The sequence below is a fragment of the Sciurus vulgaris genome (genome assembly GCF_902686455.1).
Source record: "Sciurus vulgaris genome assembly, chromosome: 3".
NCBI classification, from domain to species: domain Eukaryota; kingdom Metazoa; phylum Chordata; class Mammalia; order Rodentia; family Sciuridae; genus Sciurus; species Sciurus vulgaris.
In genome coordinates, this window is record NC_136463.1 from 140,795,308 (window position 1) to 140,820,027 (window position 24,720).

Here is a 24,720-nt window from a genome sequence, read left to right on the forward strand (position 1 = left end):
AGCACCGTAAAGGAGGCCGTTCGGCACAACGCTGGGACTCGGAGCAACCACTGGGGCTCCGACGGCTGCCCAGGGGAGGAGTGGCGAGGAGAGCTGTGTGGACTCAGGACACCGGGGCCTGCCCTGCCCTGAGGAAGAGGAGGAGGAACGTGGCCGCGTGGATTCGGAGTGACTGCACCAGAGCTACAGGCGGTTGCCAGAGGAGAAGCTCCGCGGCGAGCTGTTTGGACTCAGAACGACTGCTTCTGAACACCGGGACCTGCACTGAGGACGAGGAGGAGGAAGAGGAGCACGGCCGCTTGGATTCGGGGTGACTACACCAGAGCTACAGGCGGTTGCCAGAGAAGGGGCTGCGTGGCGAGCTGTTTGGACTCTGACCACTTCTGAACCCCGGGGCCTGCCCGGAGGAGTAGGAGGAGGAGGAGGAGGAGCGCGGTGGGTCGTTTGGACTCGCAGTGACTGCATTAGCGCTCCAGGCGGCTGCTCAGAGGACAAGGCGAGTGGTGAGTTGTTTGGACTTAAAGGGACAGCTCCTGAACACAGGGGGGCTGCCTGGAGGAGAAGTGTGGTGGGTCGCTTGGTCTTGAGTGGTCGCACCAGAGCTCCGGGTGGTTGCCCAGAGGACGTGTGCAGCGGGTCACGTGGATTCAGAGCCACTCAGAGCGACAGCTCCTGAACACCCGGGGGGTTATCTGGAGAAGGAGGAGGAACGGGGAGGGTCACTTCGACTCGGAGTGATTGATTGCCCAGGGCTACGGGTGGTTGGTGGGAGGTGGAGGCACGCAGTGAGTTTCTTGGACTCCTAGTGACCGCACCGGAATACTGGGTGGCTGTCTGGAGGAAGAGGCCTGTGGCGGGTCTCTGGGACTCAGAATGATTGTACGGGCCCCAGGTGGCTGCTCAGAGGAGGGGCCGCATAGCCAGGCAATTAGGTGCAGAGCAGGGTCCCAGGATCTAGGAGGCTTCTGGGTGGAAGAGCCGCACAGAGACAGGCTTAGGGCGGAGCGAAGGTTCCAGGCCTGCGGGCAGATTCTCTGAGGAGGGGCAGCCTAAGGAGATTCATCTGCGAAGGGTGAGGCTCCCAGGCCCAGGAGGTAGGGCCGGGCCCCTGGGAACTTTGCAGAGGAAGGCAGCCCAGCCCAGGTGGTAGCTGTAAATTGAGGGGAACCTCTAGGAGGAAACTGACCAGCGAGACCTCCCCACCGGGTGAGTCTTCCCTGCTGGGGGAGGTTTCCCCACAAGGACGGTAAAACCAGAGACTCAGGCCCAAACAGGCCTTGCCTCAGCCTGCAGCCTAGGTCCCCTTTGGATGACCATTGGTCAACAAGTGGAGGCACCTCTGCCCACTAGCAGGGATTATACCCCACTTGAAGGACACCACTCCTAGAGAGGCAGATTCCTTGTGGAGCACCGCATTATCAACTTCCTCCAAGACTTCAGCCTACTGAAGGCTAAGGGGGGATATATATAGAAATCTTCAGGGACATTGTAAGTCAATAGAGGAAATCTGCAATATCTCAGCAGTCCACTGATACCTGAACAATATGAGAAAACAAGGAAAGAAAATGCTGCAAACAAATCTAGATGTTACATCAATAAAACCCAATGACAGCATGGCAGAAGAAATGACAGAAAAGGAGTTCAGAATGTACATAATTAAAATGATCAGAGAAGCAAATGATGAGATGAAAGAGCAAATGCAAGCATTGAATGATCGCACCAATCGTCAGTTAAAAGAGCAAATACAGGAAGCAAAAGATCATTTCAATAAAGAGTTAGAGATATTGAAAAAAAACCAAACAGAAATCCTTGACATGAAGGAAACAATAAACCAAATTAAGAACTCCATAGAAAGCATATCCAATAGGATAGAACACCTGGAAGACAGAACCTCAGACATTGAAGACAAAATATTTAACCTTGAAAACAAAGTTGAACAGAGAAGATGGTAACAAATCATGAACAGAATCTACAAGAACTATGGGATATCATGAAAAGGCCAAATTTAAGAATTATTGGAATTGAGGAAGGCCTAGAGAAACAAGCCAAAGGAATGAACAATTTATTCAATGAAATAATATCAGAAAATTTCCCAAATCTGAAGAATGAAATGGAAAATCAAGTTCAAGAGGCTTATAGGACTCCAAATACACAAAATTACAACAGACCCACACCAAGGCACATTATAATGAAAATACCGAACATACAAAATAAAGACAGAATTTTAAAGGCTATGAGAGAAAAGAACCAAATTACATTCAGGGGGAAACCAATACGGATATCAGCGGACTTTTCAATCCAGACCCTAAAAGCTAGAAGGGCCTGGAACAACATTTTTCAAGCCCTGAAAGAAAATGGATGCCAACCAAGAATCTTATACCCAGCAAAACTTACCTTCAAATTTGACAATGAAATAAAATCCTTCCATGATAAACAAAAGCTAAAAGAATTTACAAAAAGAAAGCCAGCATTACAGAACATTCTCAGCAAAATATTCCATGAGGAAGAGATGAAAAACAAAGAAGCAAATCAGCAAAGGGAGGAATTATCCTAAAGGAATTGTCAAATAAAGGAGGAGGAAACAAGTTGTGTCAAACAAATAAATAAACAAAATTTTAAAAATGAACCAAATGACCGGGAAACCAAATCATTTCTCTATAATAACCCTGAATGTTAATGGCCTGAATTCATCAATCAAAAGACAAAGACTGGCAGATTGGATTAAAAAGAAAGATCCAACAATATGTTGCCTGCAAGAGACTCACCTCATAGAAAAAGATACCCATAGACTAAAGGTGAAAGGATGGGGAAAAACATACCATGCGCATGGACTCAGCAAAAAAGCTGGAATATCCATCCTCATTTCCGATAATGTGGACTTCAAGCCAAAGTTAGTTAGAAGGGATAAAGAAGGTCATTTCATACTGCTTAAGGGAAGCATAAATCAGCAAGACATAACAATCATAAACATCTATGCCCCAAACAGTGGCTCATCCATGTATGTCAAACAAATCCTTCTCAATTTCAGAAACCAAATAGACCATAACACAATAATACTAGGTGATTTAACACGCCTCTCTCACCACTGGACAGATCTTCCAGACAAAAATTGAACAAAGAAACCATAGATCTCAATAACACAATCAATAATTTAGACTTAACGGACATTTATAGAATATACCATCCAACCAAGAGCGAATACACTTTCTTCTCAGCAGCACATGGATCCTTCTCTAAAATAGACCATATATTATGCCACAAAGCTAATGTTAGCAAATACAAGAAGATAGAGACACTACCATGTATTCTATCAGATCATAATGGATTGAAGTTAGAAATAAATGAAAGAGTAAAACATAGAAACTATTCCAACATCTGGAGATTAAACAATATGCTATTATATGATGAATGGATAACAGAAGATATTAGGAAGGAAATTAAAAAATTATTAGAGGTAAATGAGAACAAAGAAACATCATATCAAAATCTCTAGGACACTATGAAAGCAGTACTTAGAGGGAAATTTATTTCATGGAGCACATTTAAAAAAAGAAGTAAAACTCAACAAATAAACGACCTAACACTATAGCTCAAAGGCCTAGAAAAAGAAGAACAGAACAGCACCAAAAGTAGTAGAAGACAGGAAATAGTTAAACTCAGAGCTGAAATCAATGAAATTGAAACAAAAGAAACAATACAAAAAATTGACAAAATAAATAGTTGGTTCTTCGAAAAAATAAACAAAATTGATAAACCTTTAGCCACACTAACAAAGAGAAGATGAGAGAAAACCCAAATCACTAAAATTCGGAATGAACAAGGAAATATCACAACAGACACGATTGAAATACAAAACATAATTAGAAGCTATTTTGAAAATCTATACTCCAACAAAATAGAAAATTTCGAAGACATTAACAGGTTTCTAGAGACATATGAATTGCCTAAACTGAACGAGGAAGACATAAACAATTTAAATAGACCAATTTCAAGTACTGAAATAGAAGAAGTCATCAAAAGCCTACCAACAAAGAAAAGTCCGGGACCAGATGGGTTCTCAGCCGAGTTCTACAAAACCTTTAAAGAAGAGCTCATTCCAATACTTCTCAAAGTATTCCATAAAATAGAAGAGGAGGGAACCCTCCCAAACTCATTCTATGAAGCCAATATCACCCTGATACCTAAACCAGACAGATACTCATCAAGGAAAGAAAATTTCAGACCAATATCCTTAATGAACATCGACGCAAAAATTCTCAACAAAATTTTAGCAAATCGCATACAAAAACATATTAAAAAGATAGTGTACCATGATTAAGTGGGTTTCATCCCAGGGATGCAAGGTTGGTTCAACATCAGGAAATCAATAAACATAATTCACCATATTAATAGACTTAAAGTCAAGAATCACATGATTATTTCAATAGATGCAGAAAAAGCATTTGATAAAATACAGCACCCCTTCATGCTCAAAACACTAGAAAAAATAGGGATAGTGGGAACATTCCTTAACATTGTAAGGCCATTTATGCTAAGCCCATGGCTAATATCATTCTAAATGGTGAAAAACTGAAAGCATTCCCCCTAAAAACTGGAACAAGGCAGGGATGCCCTCTTTCACCACTTCTATTCAACATCGTTCTTGAGACTCTGGCCAGAGCAATTAGACAAACCAAAGAAATTAAAGGGATACGAATTGGAAAAGAAGAACTCAAACTATCCCTGTTCGCTGATGACATGATTATATATTTAGAGGAACCAGGAAATTCCACCAGAAAACTCTTAGAACTCATAAGTGAATTCAGTAAAGTAGCAGGTTACAAGATCAATGCTCATAAATCCAATACATTTTTATACATACGTGATGAATCTTCAGAAAGAGAAATTAGGAAATCTACCCCATTCAAAATAGCCTCGAAAAAAATAAAATACTTGGGAATCAATCTCACAAAAGAGGTGAAAGACCTCTACAATGAGAACTATACAACACTAAAGAAAGAAATTAAAGAACACCTTAGAAGATGGAAAGATCTTCCATGTTCTTGGATAGGAAGAATTAATATTGTCAAAATGGCCATACTACCTAAAGTGCTATACAAATTCAATGCAATTCCAATTAAAATCCCAATGACGTACCTTACAGAAATAGAGCAAGCAATTATGAAATTCATCTGGAAGAATAAGAAACCCAGAATAGCTAGAGCAATCCTTAGCAGGAAGAGTGAAACGGGGTATTGCAATACCAGATCTTCAACTCTACTACAAAGCAATAGTAACAAAAACGGCATGGTATTGGTACCAAAATAGAAAGGTAGATCAATGGTACAGAATAGAGGACACAGACACAAACCCAAATAAATACAATTTTCTCATACTAGACAAAGGTGCCAAAAATATGCAATGGAGAAAAGATAGCCTCTTCAACAAATGGTGCTGGCAGAATTGGAAATCCATATACAACAGAATGAAACTAAACCCATATCTCTCACCATGCACGAAACTAAACTCAAAATGGATTAAGGACCTCGGAATCAGACCAGAGACTCTGCAGATTATAGAAGAAAAAGTAGGTCCAAATCTTCACCTTGTTGGTCTAGGATCAGACTTCCTGAACAGGACTCCCATAGCACAAGAAATAAAAGCTAGAATCAACCACTGGGATAGATTCAAACTAAAAAGTTTCTCTCAGCAAAGGAAACTATCAGCAATGCGAAGAAAGAGCCTACAGAGTGGGAGAATATCTTTGCCAATCATACTTCAGATAGAGCACTAATCTCCAGAATCTATAAAGAACTCAAAAAACTCTATCCAAGAATTCAAATAACCCAGTGGACAAATGGGCTAAGGAAATGAATAGACACTTCACAGAAGAAGATCTACAAGCAATCAACAAACATATGGAAAAATGCTCAACATCTCTAGTAATAAGAGAAATGCAAGTCAAAACCACCCTAAGATTCCATCTCACCCCTATTAGAATGGTGATTATCAAGAATAGGAGCAACAACAGGTGTTGGCGAGGATGTGGGGAGAAAGGTACACTCATACATTGCTGGTGGGGCTGCAAATTAGTGCAGCCACTCTGGAAAGCAGTGTGGAGATTCCTTAGAAAACTTGGAATGGACCCTCCATTTGACCCAGCTATCCCACTCCTTGGCCTATACCCAAAGGACTTAAAATCAGCATACTACAGAGATACAGCCACATCAATGTTCATAGCTGCTCAATTCACAATAGCCAGACTGTGGAACCAACCTAGATGCCCTTCAATTGATGAGTGGATAAAGAAACTGTGGTATATATATACAATGGAATATTACTCAGCCATAAAGAATGATAAAATTATGGCATTTGCAGGCAAATGGATGAAATTGGAGAATATCATGCTAAGTGAGAGAAGCCAATCTCAAAAAGCCAAAGGACGAATGATATCGCTAATAAGTGGAGGATGACACAATGGGGGGGAGGGAAGGGTTAGTGTTAGGGTTAGAGTTAGGGTTAGGGAGGGGGGAAAGTATGGACGAAGGAACTACTGTATAGAGGGTAAAGAGGGGTGGGAGGAGTGGGGGAAGGGAAAAAATAACAGAATGAATCAAACAACATTACTCTATGTATATTTATGATTACACAAATGGTATGCCTTTACGCCATGTACAAACAGAGAAACAACATGTATCCCATTTGTTTACAATAAAAAAAAAAAAGGTTTTTATTTAATTTTTTTTTTTTCCAGAAGTTGTTCAGTTTCACCTACTCTCTTTTGTAACCAAACTCAGAATCACAGAGTACAATGGTGGTTTCAGATTCTGGAGGGTGGAAAAAAAACGGAAGTTGTACTAAGTTTCAAGGTTACAAAGTTTCAGTTATGCTAGATGAATGAATTCTAGAGGACTGCTGTACAATGTAATGCTTAGTGTAAACAACAGTGTTTAAAGTTTCAAAATTTAAGTGTATATCTGAAATTAATTTTTCTTACAATAAACAGAACAGAAACTAGGAAATACATGCACCACACACACACACACACATACACACACACACAACTTTGAGAGCTGTTGGATGTCTGTTATCTTGATTGCAGCGAATGGTTACCATGGGTGTTTCCATATATTGAATCTCATTTTATGGTTTGACTATAAAGTGTCTCTCAAAGATTCATGTGTTGAATACTTGGTCCTCAATGCAGCAATATTCAAAGGTGGGTATTTGGGAAGTGATTGGATCATGGGGATTCTAACCTCATCAATGAATTAATCTGTTGAGGGATTCATAGCTAAGTGAACTGTAAGGATTTAGTGTAAGGTGTAGGACATGGAGCTTATGTGGAACGAGTGGGTCCTTGGAGAGTACCCTTAGGGATGATATCTTATTCCTGACCCTTTCCTCTTTCTCTGCTTCCTGGCAGCCATAAGGTGAGCAACTTTTCACTGCCCAATCCTGCCATGATGGATTTGCCTCATCTCAGTCCCAAAGTAATGGAGCTGGTCAACCATGGACTGAACCCCTGAAACTGTGAGTTGAAATAAATCTTTCCCCCTTTCAGTTTTTTCCCTCAAGTATTTTGTCATAGCAATGAAAAACTGATTAACACACTCATCAGAATATACATATTAAGTATGGGCAATTATTTATATATTTTATATCTCAAAATTACTTCAAAACACAAAATGCATATATAAATCTGTATGAAAACACATTCTTCCATATTAAGCCAAACAAGTTCTTCTGTATGCATTTAACTCTATTCTAGAACCGATAAATCATTTTAACCTACCTTTTTGATTTATGTATAAATTCCCACTCCAATAGTGAGAAACCAGACTCCCACCATCCACCTAGCCACTTAATAATTGTTCATTTCTCATATGTATATATGCCAATAATAGAATTGTTAATCTATATCCTCATGAGACAAAACTTTGTTAATAGCAGTGCGGTGTTTACGTGCAGTTCCTTTTCCCTTTACATTTACAGATCCCACAAATATCTAAAGTTATTTAGGTCAGAACTCACCCTAATAAGTCCTTCAGTAAGGTAGTTTCATGCATTTATAATATAGTATGATTTTCTTGTCACAGTGTGTGTTCTTCCTGGTAGTCCTATCTAGGAATGTGCAATGCTATGTATTCACCGATGTAGAATTATAGGATCATTGACTGAAAATTCCCGTACATCCCCCATTCATTCATCCTTTCCTCTTTTCTGATCTCTGGTGATCAATTATCTTTTTATTTTTCTAGAGCTTTGCCTTTTTCTGAATGTCAGAGAATTGGAACCATGTAGTATGTAGTCTTTTCAGATAGCCTTCTTTTATCAGTGATATTCATTTAAGGTTTTTCCATATCTTTCTATGTCTTACTAGCTCCTCATTACCACTAAACAATATTCCATTGTGCTATTTTATCACAGTGTGCTTATTTATGTATAGATAACCATCTTGGATACTCAAGTTTTGGTTAATTTTGACTAAAACTTCTATAAATATGTGTGCAGTACATGTGTGGACATGTTTTCAAATCATTCAGACTGATATCCAGGAGAGCAATTGCTAGATTATATGTTAAGACTATGCTTACCTTTGTAAGAAATTGATCCACTTTCAAAATGGCTGAGCCATTTTGTATTTCTATCTGCAATAAGGGGACTTGGTTACCTACAATCTTGCTAGTGCTGGGTTGCTGATTTCTTAGGTTTTAGCTATCTTAAGGGGTGTCTTCTTTTACTTCATTATTGTTTCAAGTCCCAATTTCCTGATGACAGTGATTAACATTTTTCCATATGCTTATTTGCTATTGTTATATCTTCTTTGTTGAGGTGTCTGTTCAAATCTCTTTTCCATTTTTAAATTGGATTGTATGCTTTCTTGCTGATTTTCAAGAATCCTTTTACTATTTTGGATGTATGCCTTTAATCAGATATGAGGTTTGTAAACATTTTTTATAGGGTAGGTGGGGTCACATTTTTTATATATTTTTTTTTTTTCAGTGACTGTCAGGATGCAGTACTGAGTGTTCTTTGGTTTTGTGGAATTTTTTTGTCCCCCCACTTTTTATTCCAGTCTTGCATCATATCACATTGGTGTGCATATACTGATTTTGTAAACTACTCACTGAGTGTCACAATTTGATATCTCAGAGTCCATCAGTTAGAAAGTACAATTGGATTGTTTTCTGTGATATTTTGATTCATAATTTCTTGCCTTAACATTTATTTTTTTCTATAGATCCAAAATTACAATTTAACTTTATTTTAATTTCATTCAGTTGATATTGCACTAGTCAGGAAACTGTAGCATCTCTTTAAAAGTACAGTTCATCAAATTTAATTATTTTTTCCAAATTTTATAACACTTAGATAATCCAATCATCATTATTTATGGAAGTTGGTTTAATGGTGCTTATGAACCCAACACTGGTAATGAATCGTTGACTGGGTATGCTCAGAACAACAGGGTTCTTGGTTAAACCTCTCTCAGGTGGAAAAGTTTTTAAAAACTTTTTCGAATACCATTTGTTATAACTGATTTATCAAGTTTTGTCAAGAATGCTTCAGGTATTTAAATTTATCAACCGCAAAGAACTGGTCTGTTACAAAGAAAATTTAACAGATGAGAACTGACTTAGTATCTTTAAAAATTGAAATAAATATAGGTTAATATTTCCCATAACCTTTAAAATCAAGTACAATTGTTGCACCACCATAATTAACATTCTTGGTCTGTTTACCTCTTCCTGATGTATTGGTAAAGTCCCTTTAAATTTTAATTTGACCTTAGAAGTTTTTTTTTTTTTTTTTTTTTTTGCATTACTGGGGATTGAACCCAGGGCCTTGTGCTTGCGAGGCAAGCACTCTACCAACTGAGCTATATTCCCAGCCCAGAAATTGTTTAAATCAGATTAGTTTATATAAATATGTTAGTGAATAGTTGTGTGTGATAACATGTTAAACACTAGGAGAGATCTGAAAATAGAGGCAAAGTCTGGTTTCTTGAGGAATCTGTACTCAATACATTCTGAAGGATACAGAACCACAAAACATAAAAAACATGGTGTGATATGTGCTCTGATAAACACAGGATATATGGAGAGAGACCAAGAAAACAATATCATAAATGGAGTAACAGGATATTGCAGAGGATTAGATTGAAACTATGAATAGGGAATTATCAGCAAGCTACACAGAAATGGAAAACTGTAACAGACTTTTTGAGTTAAATATGGATTAAGTTGAGTAGTCAAAATGAAAAAATATGAAGGACAGAAGATGGACGGATATTCTGAGTGAGTTGTGCTAGTCATACAACAAGGAACATTTAAGTAAGTATTACTTGGTGTGCATATTAGGCATACATTTATTTATGGACACATTATGTAGTTATAGCTTTTCCAGGAGGACCTCTCTGGGGGCTGTTAGAGACGTGAAGTAGGAGCTTGGAGTTGGTTTGCTATATCATCATCATCATGAGGCAGAATCATTTCCCTATGGGAAAGGTAGGTAGCTTACTTATTGAATAATAGGTCATTCCCAGTACCCATTTAATTTTATCTCCTATCATTCTTTTTAGCAATTACTTGGCTTTATGGACACAATACTTTAGCTCCATTGAAGCTGTGGATTCTAAAATAAAGCAAGCTCAAGCTAGATTTAATACTTTGAAATTATTACTTCCTCTTCTAGAAATACTCTTCTACAACATACTGGAATGGCAGACTCTGTCTTTCTGTCAGGACTATGGTCAGATATCTTCTTCTCCCAAAGATTTCCTAATGGTCCTTAAGTACAATATTTAAAAAGAAAATAATCACAAGTTTCTCTGTCACTCTCTACCTTCATAATCCACTTTTTCTTTCTTTACTTTTTACGTTGCCATTTCATTATTGAGTTGTAGAAGTACTTTATATGTTATATAGTATAGATATAAGTTCTGGTCAAATAAATACATATATACATTTTTAAATATATAAGATATATACATTCATACATATGTAATATTTTCTCAGTCACCTTATCTTTTCATTTTCATGCATGTTTCTTTTGATGAACAAAAAATTTTGATTTGACAAATTTGATTTTAAAATAAATCCAGAGCAATTAGTATCATCCCATAATTATACAGATATTACCAGAATCAATTTAAAAATATTTTGTTTTCATTACACCTTAAGGAAAGCTTCGTCATTCTGTAATTATTCCCTCACCGTCAATTTTGCTATCTACATATCACTAGGAAACTATTATTCTACTACTTTCTGTCTCTATGAACTGCCTGAAAATTTCATGTAAATAAAATAATATAATAAATGTCATTTTGTATCTGGCTTCTTTCACTTAGCTTGTTTTCAAGCTTCATTCAAGATGTGGTACATAAATGTACTTCATTTCTTTTTACAGCTCAAAATATTCTATTGTATTGATTTGCCACAATGTTTTTGTTCATTCCTCAATGAACATTTGTGCTGATATCACTTTGTGGATTTTATGAATAATGCTTCTTTGAACAGTTGTACATAGATTTTGGCATGAACATATGTTTATATTTCTCTTGGGTACATATCTAAGAGTGGAATTGTTGAATTAAAGGTTTATTTGTCCGTTTTTCACTACTATAATGAGATAACTAAGACAAGGTTAATTTACAAGGAAAAATATTTTTGTTTGTTTGGTTTGTTTTTTCCTCAATGATTTGAAACCTGGAAGTCCAAGATCGGGCAGCCTCATTCAATTTATCTCTGATGAGGATCTAGTGGCTGACTGATTTCATCATGTTAGGAGCTCAAGCAGAAGTAAAGGACTTTGTTGCCAAACAAAGCCAGAGGGTACTTCAGGAGCTGGGCTCAATCATAACAGCTTTGTCTCACAAAAGCTCAGGGTCCCATGAAAGCTACCTTTATATATTTCAAGGTCACTTCTTCCAATGACAGGGAACCTCCCACTGGAACCATCTCTTAGAGGTTCCACACAATCTCCCCCCACCATCATCCTAGGGACTAAGATTCCAACACATGAACCCTTGGGGGAAAAACCCAAACCACAGCACATCATAACTCTACATTTAACACTATGAGGAACTGTTAGACTGTTTTCCAAAGCAGCCGTACATGTTACATTCCTACCTATAATATCTTTCCCTCCCTCCCTTCCTTCCTTCCTCCCTCCCTCCCTCCCTCCCTCCCTCCCTCCCTCCCTTCCTTCCTTCCTTCCTTCCTTCCTTCCTTCCTTCCTTCCTTCCTTCCTTCTCTATGACTCCAGAGTTCATGGTCACTTTCCCATACAAGGCTACCTTCATAAGGATTGGCCAACCTTACCTCCAGTTGCCTACAGGGTTGTTCTGGTTTGCTGGTGTATCACTGCCCTGGAGACAGCTGTCGTCCACATGGAAACCAAGTGCATTGCATTAGTCCAAGTAGCCTCCCAAGCTGTGTTCCAAGTAGTCTTTTTTGTTCTCCCTTCCTCTCTTCTTTCTTTCTTCCCTTTCTCCCTTCTCTCTCCCTGTCTCTTTGTCTTCTTTTCCTTTTTTTATGTTTGCCTAGTGGTTAAGAGGAGTCGTCTGGAGTAAGGGAGGAACTATGTTCCACTCCAAATTCATATATTGAAGTCCTAACCTCCAGGACCTCAGAAAGTGTCTATATTTGGAAGTAAGAACTTTAAAGAGGTAATTATGGATAATTTAGGCTACTGGGAGTGGACCTTAGTCTACTATTACTGTTGTCCTTATGAAAAGAGATTAGAAAATAGATGCACATGCAGAGGAAAGACCGATCATCTATAAATCAGAGAGGGCTTAGAAAAAATCAACCCTACTGATCTCTTGATCTCAACTTCTAACTTCCATAACTTAGGAAATAAATTTCTGTTGTTTATTCCACCTGTGTGTGGTAATTGTCTTGCAGCCCTAGCAAACTAATACAAGCTAGACCCACAGAATTTCAAGTGATCCGTTCTGTAACTTACTAGTTATATAAATTTTACAATTTCTCTCTCTGTCACCATTTACTCATCTATCAAATGAATATTTTACCAGATTCTACCTTATAGTGTTTTGTGAGCATTAAGTGAAAACGAATTAGACTAAGCTAACTCAATAAATGTTTGCAATAATTTAACAAATGTTAGCATGATTTTATGAGTAATTCTTATTTCCTTGTTTTATATTTGTTTGCTGGAGTTTTTTGTTTGTTTTGTACTGGAAGTCAAACCCAGATTCTCATGCATGCTAAATGCCTTCTTTACCACTAGGCTATATCCCCAGTTCCCATGTAGTTCTTGATGCCATTTTGAGTACACTGTAAAAGTAGAAGCTCATAGTCAATTCAGTGATGAGAATATTAGGTCATATTCTTAGAGGACTAAAAATATGGAAAAATACCACTGATTTAGAAAGAATTTAAAGTCAAACTGAGATTCATTTTCCTTCTAAATCAGTTAGGTATGGGAATCAACAATTGGTAGACTATAAGGCATAAGGTGAATCAGTATATGTCTCAATGTAAAATAAATGTTCCTCTAAGGGTCAAAATTCATTGGAATGAAAATATTTTGGAAATTTTGCTTTAGTGCCTAGAGGAAAAAAAAACTCAAAGGGAATGGCAATGGATATTGATATGGGTGAGAATTTATGGGATTATCCAAAGAGCAAGAAGCTCACATAGAATGAAAAAGACTAACTGTATGTTGGAATTATAGCTTCTAACCATAATATTTATGGTACATTATTTTGGGAAAGGCACGATACAACTGGTAGGCAGTTATTGATCTATCATTATTCCTGGGATGCATACATTATTTTCTCATCTTTTAATTTATCTAGAAAAATCACATATGTATTATAAACATGGTGCTAATATACTTTAAATTTTCTGGTTCAGATTATCTTTATTTATCACACCTTGTCAAACTTATAAACATTTTATTATTAATCTCTTAAGCTCAGTGAGGACTGTGCTATGTCTAAAAGAAATAAGTATTATTTTGTCTGCTTTGTTATTTTCTACCAGTAAAAGAAAAAGGAGAAAAAAAAATGGAAACAAATCAACAATAATGAAAAATATAATGTGAAGAATTCTTCCATTTTCTCCTCAGCAGCTTCATTGCTGCCATCCTGGTTGTGTTTATTACTTCCATCTACTCAATTTGGCTGGTCTCCAGGGGGTTATGCTTCTGCCCAGGAAAACCCAGCAGTCTGTCTTTATCTTTAACCCATGTGCCTTTTTCTTTCCCTTTGTCGTTTCTCTTTTCGGGTGAGTTTGTGACACATGAATACCAAGGAAAATGAATGAAGTTACTGTGGTGTGGCGAGAAAGCAAACTAGGTGGTAATTCTAATTGTTTCCCATTCTCTTTTCATTTTTTTTAAGTTTATTTTTAATAAATAGTACTTTTAACTGAAAATTCCAAAATATGCACAAAAATCAGGGTCTGAAAGTGGATGTTTTGTTAAAAATATTTCTTAGTAGACTTCCAAGTCACGTTCCCCAATGGAGAATACGCATAATCTCAGGAAGAGATCTGAGAGTCAGACTTTTCTCAGGAAAAGAGTATTTTCTGAAAAAATACATTGTGGGAATGCAAATGTTTGGGCACTTTCCCAGGAGAGGTCTGAGGCTGTAACTGAACATTTACCACATACCAAAGTCTAACAAGTCAGCACAGAGCCTAATTTATCCCTGTCAACTTTCCCCTGGATCCCACGTTCCCTGGGCCTACAGTCATCACCATAAGCATTATTTTGGCATCAAGTTTATTTATCCATGACATAAAATTAAAATGAAGATAAAATTGTAGTTCTGGAAGTATGATATATGTGTCACGTTTACTTTAAAAAATGATACCAGGAGAAGCATAAAGATATATCACTATAAAAAATTATACATTATTTTTTATAATGATTTACTATTTTTTCAGAGTGGTGTCTTGTCTGCTAGGCTACTGTATCGAGACAATAACACAGTGTAACCAAATCGGCAGGTACATTGAATTTATTTGAGAGATACACACTCTATTTTTTGATAATATATGTCTAGGTGGCAAGTGATAGAGGCAGAACAAGATCCTGGATTACATTAACCCAGAGCACCCTTAAAATTAAAAAAAAAAAAAAAAAGAAAGAAAAAGAAAAAGATTTATGGGATAGAAACCAAAGTCCAATTCAGGAAAATGTAATTAAAAATATATTACTTACTGATATCTCTCAATATTTACTTCTCTTGAAATATTTCCTTAATTATAACTTAAAAATAGGAGGTTAGGCAATATCACCAAGGAAAATACAGCATAAAAATCGGTTTCTCTTATTTGCTGCTCTTAAAAGTATAATTCATTAATTGATAGAAGTTTTATTGAGATTATTAATATAAGCTTAAATTCAGTGAGTTTCCTAACTTAATCTCTATGCTTCATAGTGATTATATTTATTACTATAGAAGTAGTTCCACACACACATTCCATCCACATAAACATATAGAATGGAATTTTAGCTCAAATGTTAACATTAGCAGAGTATGTGGGTCATAAACCTAAGAAAACATGGGCTTTGCCTCTTGCACCTGGGAATAGGGTACAGAAGTTCACCTAGTAGTCTAAGCCTGAGTGAACAGACTACAAGGCTAAGCAAAGGAATATCCAAGGAACTTGAGAAGCTGTCAAGTATCATATTTTCTATCCCCCCACCCCCACAAACTTTAGAGGAAATAGAAACCAGATATACCCACATTAGAAAAATTTTGGCTGAAAACCACAGTTGTAAAGAGCAAATTCTATTTTAGTTGTGACCACTTTCAAGCATGTAATTGTAGTCTGAATTATCTGAGATCCATTTTCATTATACAGCTATTTGCTTATCTCCTTGTTTGGATTTTATCTCCAGTTGCCTTTTCCTTATCATTTTATACTTAAATTACAATTAGTCAACATATTTATAATGATCATGATGCAAATAGCAGTTTCCATTATTGGATTTTTATTATTATTTAGTTTTCCTCCTTTGTTTTCTGCACTTACCTTAAGGGAATTTTATCTTATCCTAATTTTATAAAGGAAAGAGGTAGTGGTTCAAAATTTTAAAATAAATTGTCAGAAAAGGACCTTGAAAATGGCAGTGGAGGTATATCTCATGGAAGCAAAGCCTTTAATTATCATCCTACACTATCTGATTTTTAAAAACTATCCGTGAAAGGAAATTTAAGTATTAAGTAAAATTTATATTTACACATTGATTTGATTAATGTGATTTGTTTTACTAAAAATAGCAAGAGTTTGAGAAAGGCCTTAAAGTCTTGAAGGAAGTTATCATTTTACAATGGACTCATATTCCAAACCATGTTGTATAAACAGTGTTTAGGAACTCTGAACATACAATGTTATAGAAGAAATTTATGTTGATAAGGAAGTTGGTAAAAAATTAATAAAACCCCCTCATATTTAAGGTAGGCAAGCTTCAATGAAATAGTCCAGGTTAGAGGTCTGAGAAGAATGCTGAATCAGATCCTGTTAAGGGTGACATTCCTTTGCTATCACCTCCAAACCAGCCAGCATGGTTTGAGTGGATCTTCACCAGGGGAGGACACAGGGACTTTGTGTAAAAAACTCACAGAAGCTATCTTGTTCTACTGAGACTGCTAAAACAAAATATCTCAGGCTGGATGCCTAAGACAATTGAAATTTGTTTCTCAGAGTCCAAAGACTAGTAAATCCTACATCCAAGTTCTGGCCAATGTGGTTTCCTGTGAAGGTTTTATTCCTAGATTGAAAATGATGGCTGCCTTCTCAATAAGTCATCGCATGCCTCTCCTCTGCATGTACACATGAAAAGAAAAAGCTTTTTCTCTTCCTTTATTATAAAACCATTAATTCCATTGGATTTAGACCACAATTTATCATCTCATTTAACTTGATTACCTTCTAAAATTCTTATCTCCAAACACAGTCACACTCTGAGTTAGGGTTCCAACTTATGAGTGTTGGGGGAAAACAATTCAATCCAGAACTGTAATCTTCCTGGTCTTTAAAGGAAGTGCATTTGTAAATGTATCTCAAAAGAGATGATCACTGCTGGATGCAGTAGTGCATGCCTGAGATCCCAGCCACTTGTGAGGATGAGACAGGAGGTTCAAAAGTTCAAGGACAGCCTCAGCAAATTAGCGAGGCCCTCAGCAACTTAGTGAGAACCTGTCTCAGAAAAAAAAAAAAAAAAAAAAAAAAAAAGAACTAGGGCTGTAACTCAATAGCAAAGTGCTCTTGGGGTAAATCCTGAGTAACAATAACAATGAAGAAGAAAAAGGAGGAGGAGGAGGAAGAGATGATCACCAACTGTCTGTCAGTGGGACTGAGCAGGAGTTACAACAGCCCTAGCATCTACTTTCTAATGTGGAAGTCCATTCTTTCTACACAGCGACAGACTTCCATGTTTTGTTTCTTGCAGCCTTATTAACCTTGGGCCAGGACTGGCCATGACCTATCTCATTCCTACAGAAAATACAGAATAAGAAATGCACACTCTAACAATTTTGCCCAAATTGTGAGGTTGTGTGTATGGTTGTTTCCTAAGAAGAAGCAACTGTTCTAGGAAAATAACTATTCTCTACAATATTTTCTAATAGAAAGTATCTTACATAACTTACGATCAGAAGGAAAGGCTCAGCAGGAAAAACAAACCGGTTCTCTATAATCACTCCTCTACTATAATTACAAATCACATTGTTAGAAGAAAACACTGTTTTGAAAGTCAATTCTTGTAGCCTGAAAGATTTATTCAGAAATCTTATTTTGAAATTAGGGATTTTTTTCATAATAAAGTTTGTATAATAAACTTCCCAAGGGTCTAAAAGCTAAATATGTAGGTTTACCACATGGTTTTAGGAAAATGAATAGTCATTAAGTTGAATATGGACTAACTTTAGCAAAAGTGGTTTCTGTCAAAATCCCTAGTCCAAGGCCATCCTGAATCCTCCATTTTCAGGATCATGCCCTGATTTACTGTCATGAATGAAATGAAAATACTGCTACTGTGTCGCATCTCAGCTCAGATGATGTCTTCTCAAAGTCCTTCTCTGAAGACCAGAGACAAAATAGCTCTATGGTTGTGTTTTACTACCTTTTATGCTTTTTAAAAATCACTGCGCCTATCACTATCACATGATGTATCTATTTGTTTACCCTCTGACAATTCTATCAAATACAAGCTCTTTACATGCAGGATTTATATCTATTCTCTCTGGTACATAATAAACTCAATGAATATTTGTGGAAAAATCAATGAATTAAAGAATCTGTTAAAAAAAAGTTTTTTTAACAGACAGTAAAAGGTCACTGGTGAAATATTTTAAAAAAATACCAACTAAAATTATCTGAAACTGTATTAATAAACGTATTGAATCTCAATTCTAAATTAATTCTTTATTAGAGAAGACAATAATTATTCAATTTCTTCCTTTCCTCAACCCTCACTGCCCATATTCTGTGTTCATAATGTCTGATTATTATCATTCCTACTGAACGGACGATAATGGAGTCACACCAGCATATGGTCACAGCTGATTTGCTGAAGTGTGACAGTTGTACAGAGTCAGTTCAACTGCTGGTCTATAGAGAGAGCTTTTGCACAGACACCCACAGAGGAATGAAAAATGAGAATTCTCTAGAGAGGTTGTTACAGTCAGGTAGTGTCATGATACATAATTACAATATGGAGAATCTTAATCAGCACTTTAACTGGTATACTGATCTTTTTAAAATATTTATTATAAAATACATCAACAACAGCATACTAAATGTATTCACAAGATTTTTTTCTACGTGTATTTCGCAACCATTTTCGTATATATAATTTTCATAGCATTGTCCATTCAAAATCTATAGTATATTCCTCTTGTGATATAATTTCCATGCTTCTATTAAGCTCATAAATCTGATGTCAATACTATTTTAATTTTTTCCCATCTTTGAAATGGAAAAAAGTTAAAAATTCTTATCAATCTAGAACTTGCCTATTTTATTTGTGTTTTATGCCATTTAGAAAAAATGTAGTTCAATTTTGCTAGTTTGTATATCTATGATTCCAAAATAAGCATTCTATTTAATATTGTTGAAATGGTATTCATTATAGTTTAATAAGATGTTACTTTGTTATCTATTATTAATTCCAGTACGCTTAAATATGTACTTTAATCTAAAAGTAGAGATGAAAATTGAAAAGATATTTTCTTACTACTATTTTTTAAAAATTAAATTTCAAAGATGCTTTATTTCATTTATATCTTAGCTATATATTTAACTATTCCTTCAATATTTACAAAATAAAGTAATATTCTTAAATTGGAAAAGTAATACATGCTTCTTTTCAAACATCATAAAACATAAAGCAGAATGAAAGAAAATATAGAAGGGCCTTCGATGTATACATTCAGAAATAATTGCTTTTGCATGATTTCCCATGCATGTGAGTACCTGAATGTATTAATGAGTATATGTGTTTAATTATATTTGTATAAGCATACATGTATGCCCACTATGCTCTTGGGTAAACTCCTTCATCATGCAACATGATGACATTGATATCTCTCCAAACTGACTGCATAACCTCATTTAATGACTTCTTAATAGTTTTGCTGGTTAATCACAAATTAATTTTGTCAATCTCATAATACTGAGCAATTAAATAATTTCTATTTTCTCAATTATAAACATTAATGCAATAAACATATTTTTAGTTTAATTTTTCATTAATTAATTCAATTCATTAATTCAATAATTTCCTTAATTATTTCTTTGTGGGAAATTCACAGGAGAGGAATTATTGGGCCTAAGGTTTACATATTTTCAAGACTATTAATATGTATTGAAAATTAACTTTCAGAGATATAATGTCCATGTACAATTTTTCATGAGCATATAAAAGTGTTTACTTCTTTGTCCCTTTGCCTAATGACTTGTGTGTCTGTTCTTTTAAAACTTATCAGTTGTTCATCTGACTTTCAACAAACATTAAGTGACTGCTATTGTGGACAATACAATGTGAGCAGATTAGAGGAATATTTTACAAAGCACAAGAATGTAATATGAGAACTGGCAATACTAAAGTTCTGCGGTTGCTCTTGTATGCTTTTTTGTTCTTTGAAAATAATTTAAGAATACATAAGATATGATGGAGCAAATAAACACAGTGATGTTATGTCATATGATAAAATTAAATGAAAGGAATGGGCATAAGAAAGGAATTTAGAAGATCCAAATTTGATTATCATCTTTTGTTAAGCAAAAAGTTTGAAACATCTGTAAGATTTAGGTTTTTCTTCTGTATCCTGTTGTACCCTACTTGTGTACGTAATGAGTGAAGATAATATGTGTAAATCACACATCAGATAATGGGTAACCTAAGTGGATTTTTCTCAGCAAAGTTTATCCACACCTGAAAACTCTAACATCTGTGATTTTTTTTACCGAAGGAGAAAATGCTTCCAGATAGTTTGATGGGAGAAATGAGAAAATTTCAAAAAATTGCCCCATTTGCTTTCAAGATGATAAATGAGATTTATCTCATGTCAGGCAATGAGATAAAGGACATATAATTGGGTGGGGAGTGAGGCAAGGTGAAAACAGAGTCTAGTTCCTCCTCAAATTAAATAAACATTTTGCGTCATTAGCTTTATTCAGAGAATTATGACACCTTTAACATCACTAACACCACTCACTAGCATCATCCTCATTTATAACTCTTAACCATCTGAGTTTACTTTGACAATAAACAGAAAGTGTTTCATGCAGACCCTTGTCTCTAGAAAATTGCACAATTAAATGGAAAAACACAGCATGTTCAATAAATCATATTGCACTACCATCAAAATCAGAGGTTGAACTACATTGGCAGTATAAGGGAAGTAGTGTTCTTAATAATGAGAGTTGTGAACTTGAAGAGGTTAATATCTGAACGATAGATTCTAAATTAAAAAATCAAAAACCTTTGAAATCCTGGAAAGAAAACTTGATAGATACAAGGAGTGAGCAAAGTATGTGAGAAATTTCATGTATGGAAGTTGAAGAAAGGAGTTGAAGAAAGAACTTCTTTCATTGAATATTTTTTTTTTTCAGAAAGAATAAAGCTTTAATGAATAATTGAGGGAATTTTAGGGACAGGATTAAGCGATAACAGATTCTTTAAGATGCTTCAGATTCTGAAACATGATAAAGCAGTTTAGGTAGAGAGTAGAATCAAGAACAGGTACAGCTTCTAACTAAAGCAAAGAGATTCTAGGTACTGAGCCTGAAAGATAAAACACATTGCCTCAGAAAGCAGATGAATTCAAAATGAATTGAGTTTGAGTTGGAAATATTTGTGAGACTTCAGTGCAGCCATAAAACAAGGAGCCCGATCCATAGACATGAAGCTCAGAAACATGTAACCTTGTTTCTTAAAATTTGTAATTGAGGCCTGAAGAGAATGTGACATACCATCAATCCTTTACTACTAAAAATACAATGCAACTCAGGATAGAGTTCTTTATTGGATATAAAAATATGAGAATCAGCATTTAAATGATGATTGACTGTAGAGAAGATGAGATTTGTTTAAGGAGCATTATATAGACATGGAGGCTGACACTTTCCCAAATGCATTTACAAACAGTAATTATGTAACACAGTGAGTCTACCAGGTAACTGAAGATTAGAGAGGAAAATTCTGGGAGTGGGTTCTGAAGAACAAGTCTGAGGAAAACAGGTTGGAGAAAACTTATAAGAAACAAAGGTCGTGAAGATAGCAATTCAGGACACTGTTACAGATCTATGCTGAAATATGAGAGCAAGTATTTGAAGGAAAACTTCCTGCAGGGAATATGGTTTTCTTTGTTGTTGTTTTTGCTGTCTGGGGATGGAACACAGGGCCTTGTGCACACTAGGCAAGTGCTGTGCACGGAGCTACAGCCCCAGCCCAGGGCACAGTGGTACCTGGTTCTGCCACTGGAGAGGCAGAAACAAAAGCTAAAGGAAAAATATAAGGAATAGAGGATGAAGTCCTAAGCACAAGTGAAACAGATTTAACTTTGATCTGAAGATAAATGTATCTTCCATGAAGTGAGAGGTTTTCTTGGTGGAGAATTAGGGGATAAAAATAAATTTGCAGCATGTGTGTGTGTTTGAGTGGTGAGGGTGTTGTTGAGGAGCAGATTGAAAGTTGAAGATTTTCTTGCTGTGATTCATTTTTCTGCATGAAAAAAATATTGACATTGTCTTTTCAAAATAACAAGTAGTAGATTTTAAAAATGTGAACATGATTTTTCTCTTGATAAAATGAAATGGGGTATTAATAATTTCTTATTAAATCATTTCTGAAGTGTTGGAATCCCAAACCATCAATTGATAATAATCTCTGCCCTCAGCATTCAGTAGTTCTTCCTTCCAGGTACGATATTAGATATTTGAATGATTCATGGTTGAATTATAACAATTGAACAGAGATAATGATAAAAGGACAAAAATGGACAGAATTTTTAGGTATGAGAAAACATGAGTGGTTTGTAATCTAATCACTGAGTGATAATTTTCCCTACATGTACATGTATTTTGTTTAGAAACATATATGATTGAGTTAGTAAAATCACTTATAAATTAAAAAAAATTATAAAACTGCTTAAACACACATTCATATTTATTTAAGCAGAGAAAACTGTATTTTTAAGAAATGTGCTAAATCATTAGGGCAACCTAAATTTTGAAAACTGTACATAAAACTATGTGTGTACTTTCAGATCAATGAAAATGATCTTCACAGAGGAAATGATTTTCATAGAGAAAATAGATGGTTTATAGGGGCATTATATTAATTTTGTGAAGTCATAGATACATTTTCGACACTTTGACTTATTAAAATATTTGGTCACATTGTTTTTTGGATTATGAAGCAAACATTGTCTAATTAACAGACTCAATATGTTCATCACTCCAACTCGGGGAAGAATGGTCTGCACCCACCTAAGGAATAAATCTTCACATTAATCATTGAGATTCCATTTCTCTGCAATTTGTTTAGATATTTCTATATGGTAAATCAAGGTCAATGAGATGTGAGGGTCTTCCAGGGTTGTGGATGGGGCCCATTTGAGAATGATCTTTGATTTAAGTGCAGCTGCAGGGGAGGATCCACATGGCTTCTTCTTTGACTTGTCTGATGTTATGCCTGTGACTGAAGTGGCCATCAGGTAGCATTGATCAAGACTACCCTAAAGTCAAACTGATTTGCTATGAATGGTGAAAATAAGAAGGTGGAAAGAACCTGAATTCTCGACGATTCAACTACTCTTGAAGCATTCTAGCTCTGTATTCTGTATAAAGTGGGATAATAAGTGTCACATTATTTAAACTGTGTGTCCTGTAGTTTTCTTTATTTTTTTCCTACTAGCAATCAAATGTAACTTGATTGTTCTCTTGTTATTTTTGCTTTCAAGAACAATCTATTAAATAACTTGCTAAACACTTTTTTTTTTTTAATTAGAAGGTGCTAAAGGGAATGAGAAAATTAGTACTACAAACCCATGGCCAGAATCCCCTTTTTTTGTCTTTAAATTTGTTTTGACGTTAAAATATTGCCAAATATTTCTGCTATAAGAGTGAACATTTCAGGTTAATTATTAAACGTTCACCCAGATTAAAGATAAAATATGGGAAACATGAAGCAAAAGTCTGCAACTGCTAAGGAAATTAACATTAGAAACATAGTGTAATTTATAAACAAAACAAAAAACCAATTCCCAAAGTAATGGCTGGCTTTATTGATTACTTACATGTACTAAAAGATTGGTTAGAACAGTGGGGAAAATTTTTTTTTTTGGATTTGACTCTTTTTTAGTAGGAAGTCATAATTTTCTGGAGAATTACTTAATGTAAAATTCCCTATGAGTCAAAGCACCAACAGTTTATATTGTAAATTGTGACTATTTCACTGACAGAAAAAAAAGCTTATCCTCTTTTTTTTAGATATACAAGTAGTTGCCATGTTTTGTTTTATAAAGCAAGGGAGGTTCTTATAAGAATAAAGATGTTAAAAGCTGTTCACTGTGTACATATACAATATAAAAACAGAAGTAAACGTAATCACATTAAAGGAAAGGGCAGTATCAGGCAGAGTGAATATCTTGATGCTACAATCAAATGGCATATAGCATGAGCCAACTAAGTTTATTTTAAAAATCAAAAGACTAAAACAGAGGCAGGTCATGTAATTATATGCTGTTAGAGCTAAAAGAAACTATAAAGATAAATATCAGAAATATCCTGGTATTCGTAATGAGGATATTGAAGATCAGAGGTTGATTTTCTTTCTAAAGTCTTACATTTGCATAGTGGCAGAGCTTCAACTCAAAACTCATGAGTTGTGACCATTTAAAGAGGGATGAATGCAAATTTCAGAAAGATTCTCTATTGTCAGAAATATCTTCTTCCCCACTCCTCATTAGGAATTTCAAATTACTTATAATTTCTAGAAATTATCATTTAGTCAAGTCATAACTTTAATTTTAATTTTCTGTTTTGGGGGCCAAAGTTCTATTAGTAAAATCTGAGTCATGAAATTTATTGATTCAACATTTATTTTTCTTAGTTAGGGGATGCATATTTTCAATGAAGAAAAAATCATTTTTGCCTACATATTAATAGGGAATATTGATTTTTTTTTTTTTTTTTTGCCAGTTGAAAGAGATGAGTGGTAGATCTGTATTTGGAGAAGGAAAACAGAAGT

The 24,720-nt window shown here is 35.4% G+C and overlaps 1 protein-coding gene across 3 annotated transcripts in view; it reads right to left on the bottom strand.

Moving 5' to 3' along the window:
• Positions 1–24,720, bottom strand: part of TFPI (tissue factor pathway inhibitor) — an 87,247-nt gene that overhangs the window by 50,509 nt on the left and 12,018 nt on the right. The window lies entirely within an intron of this gene.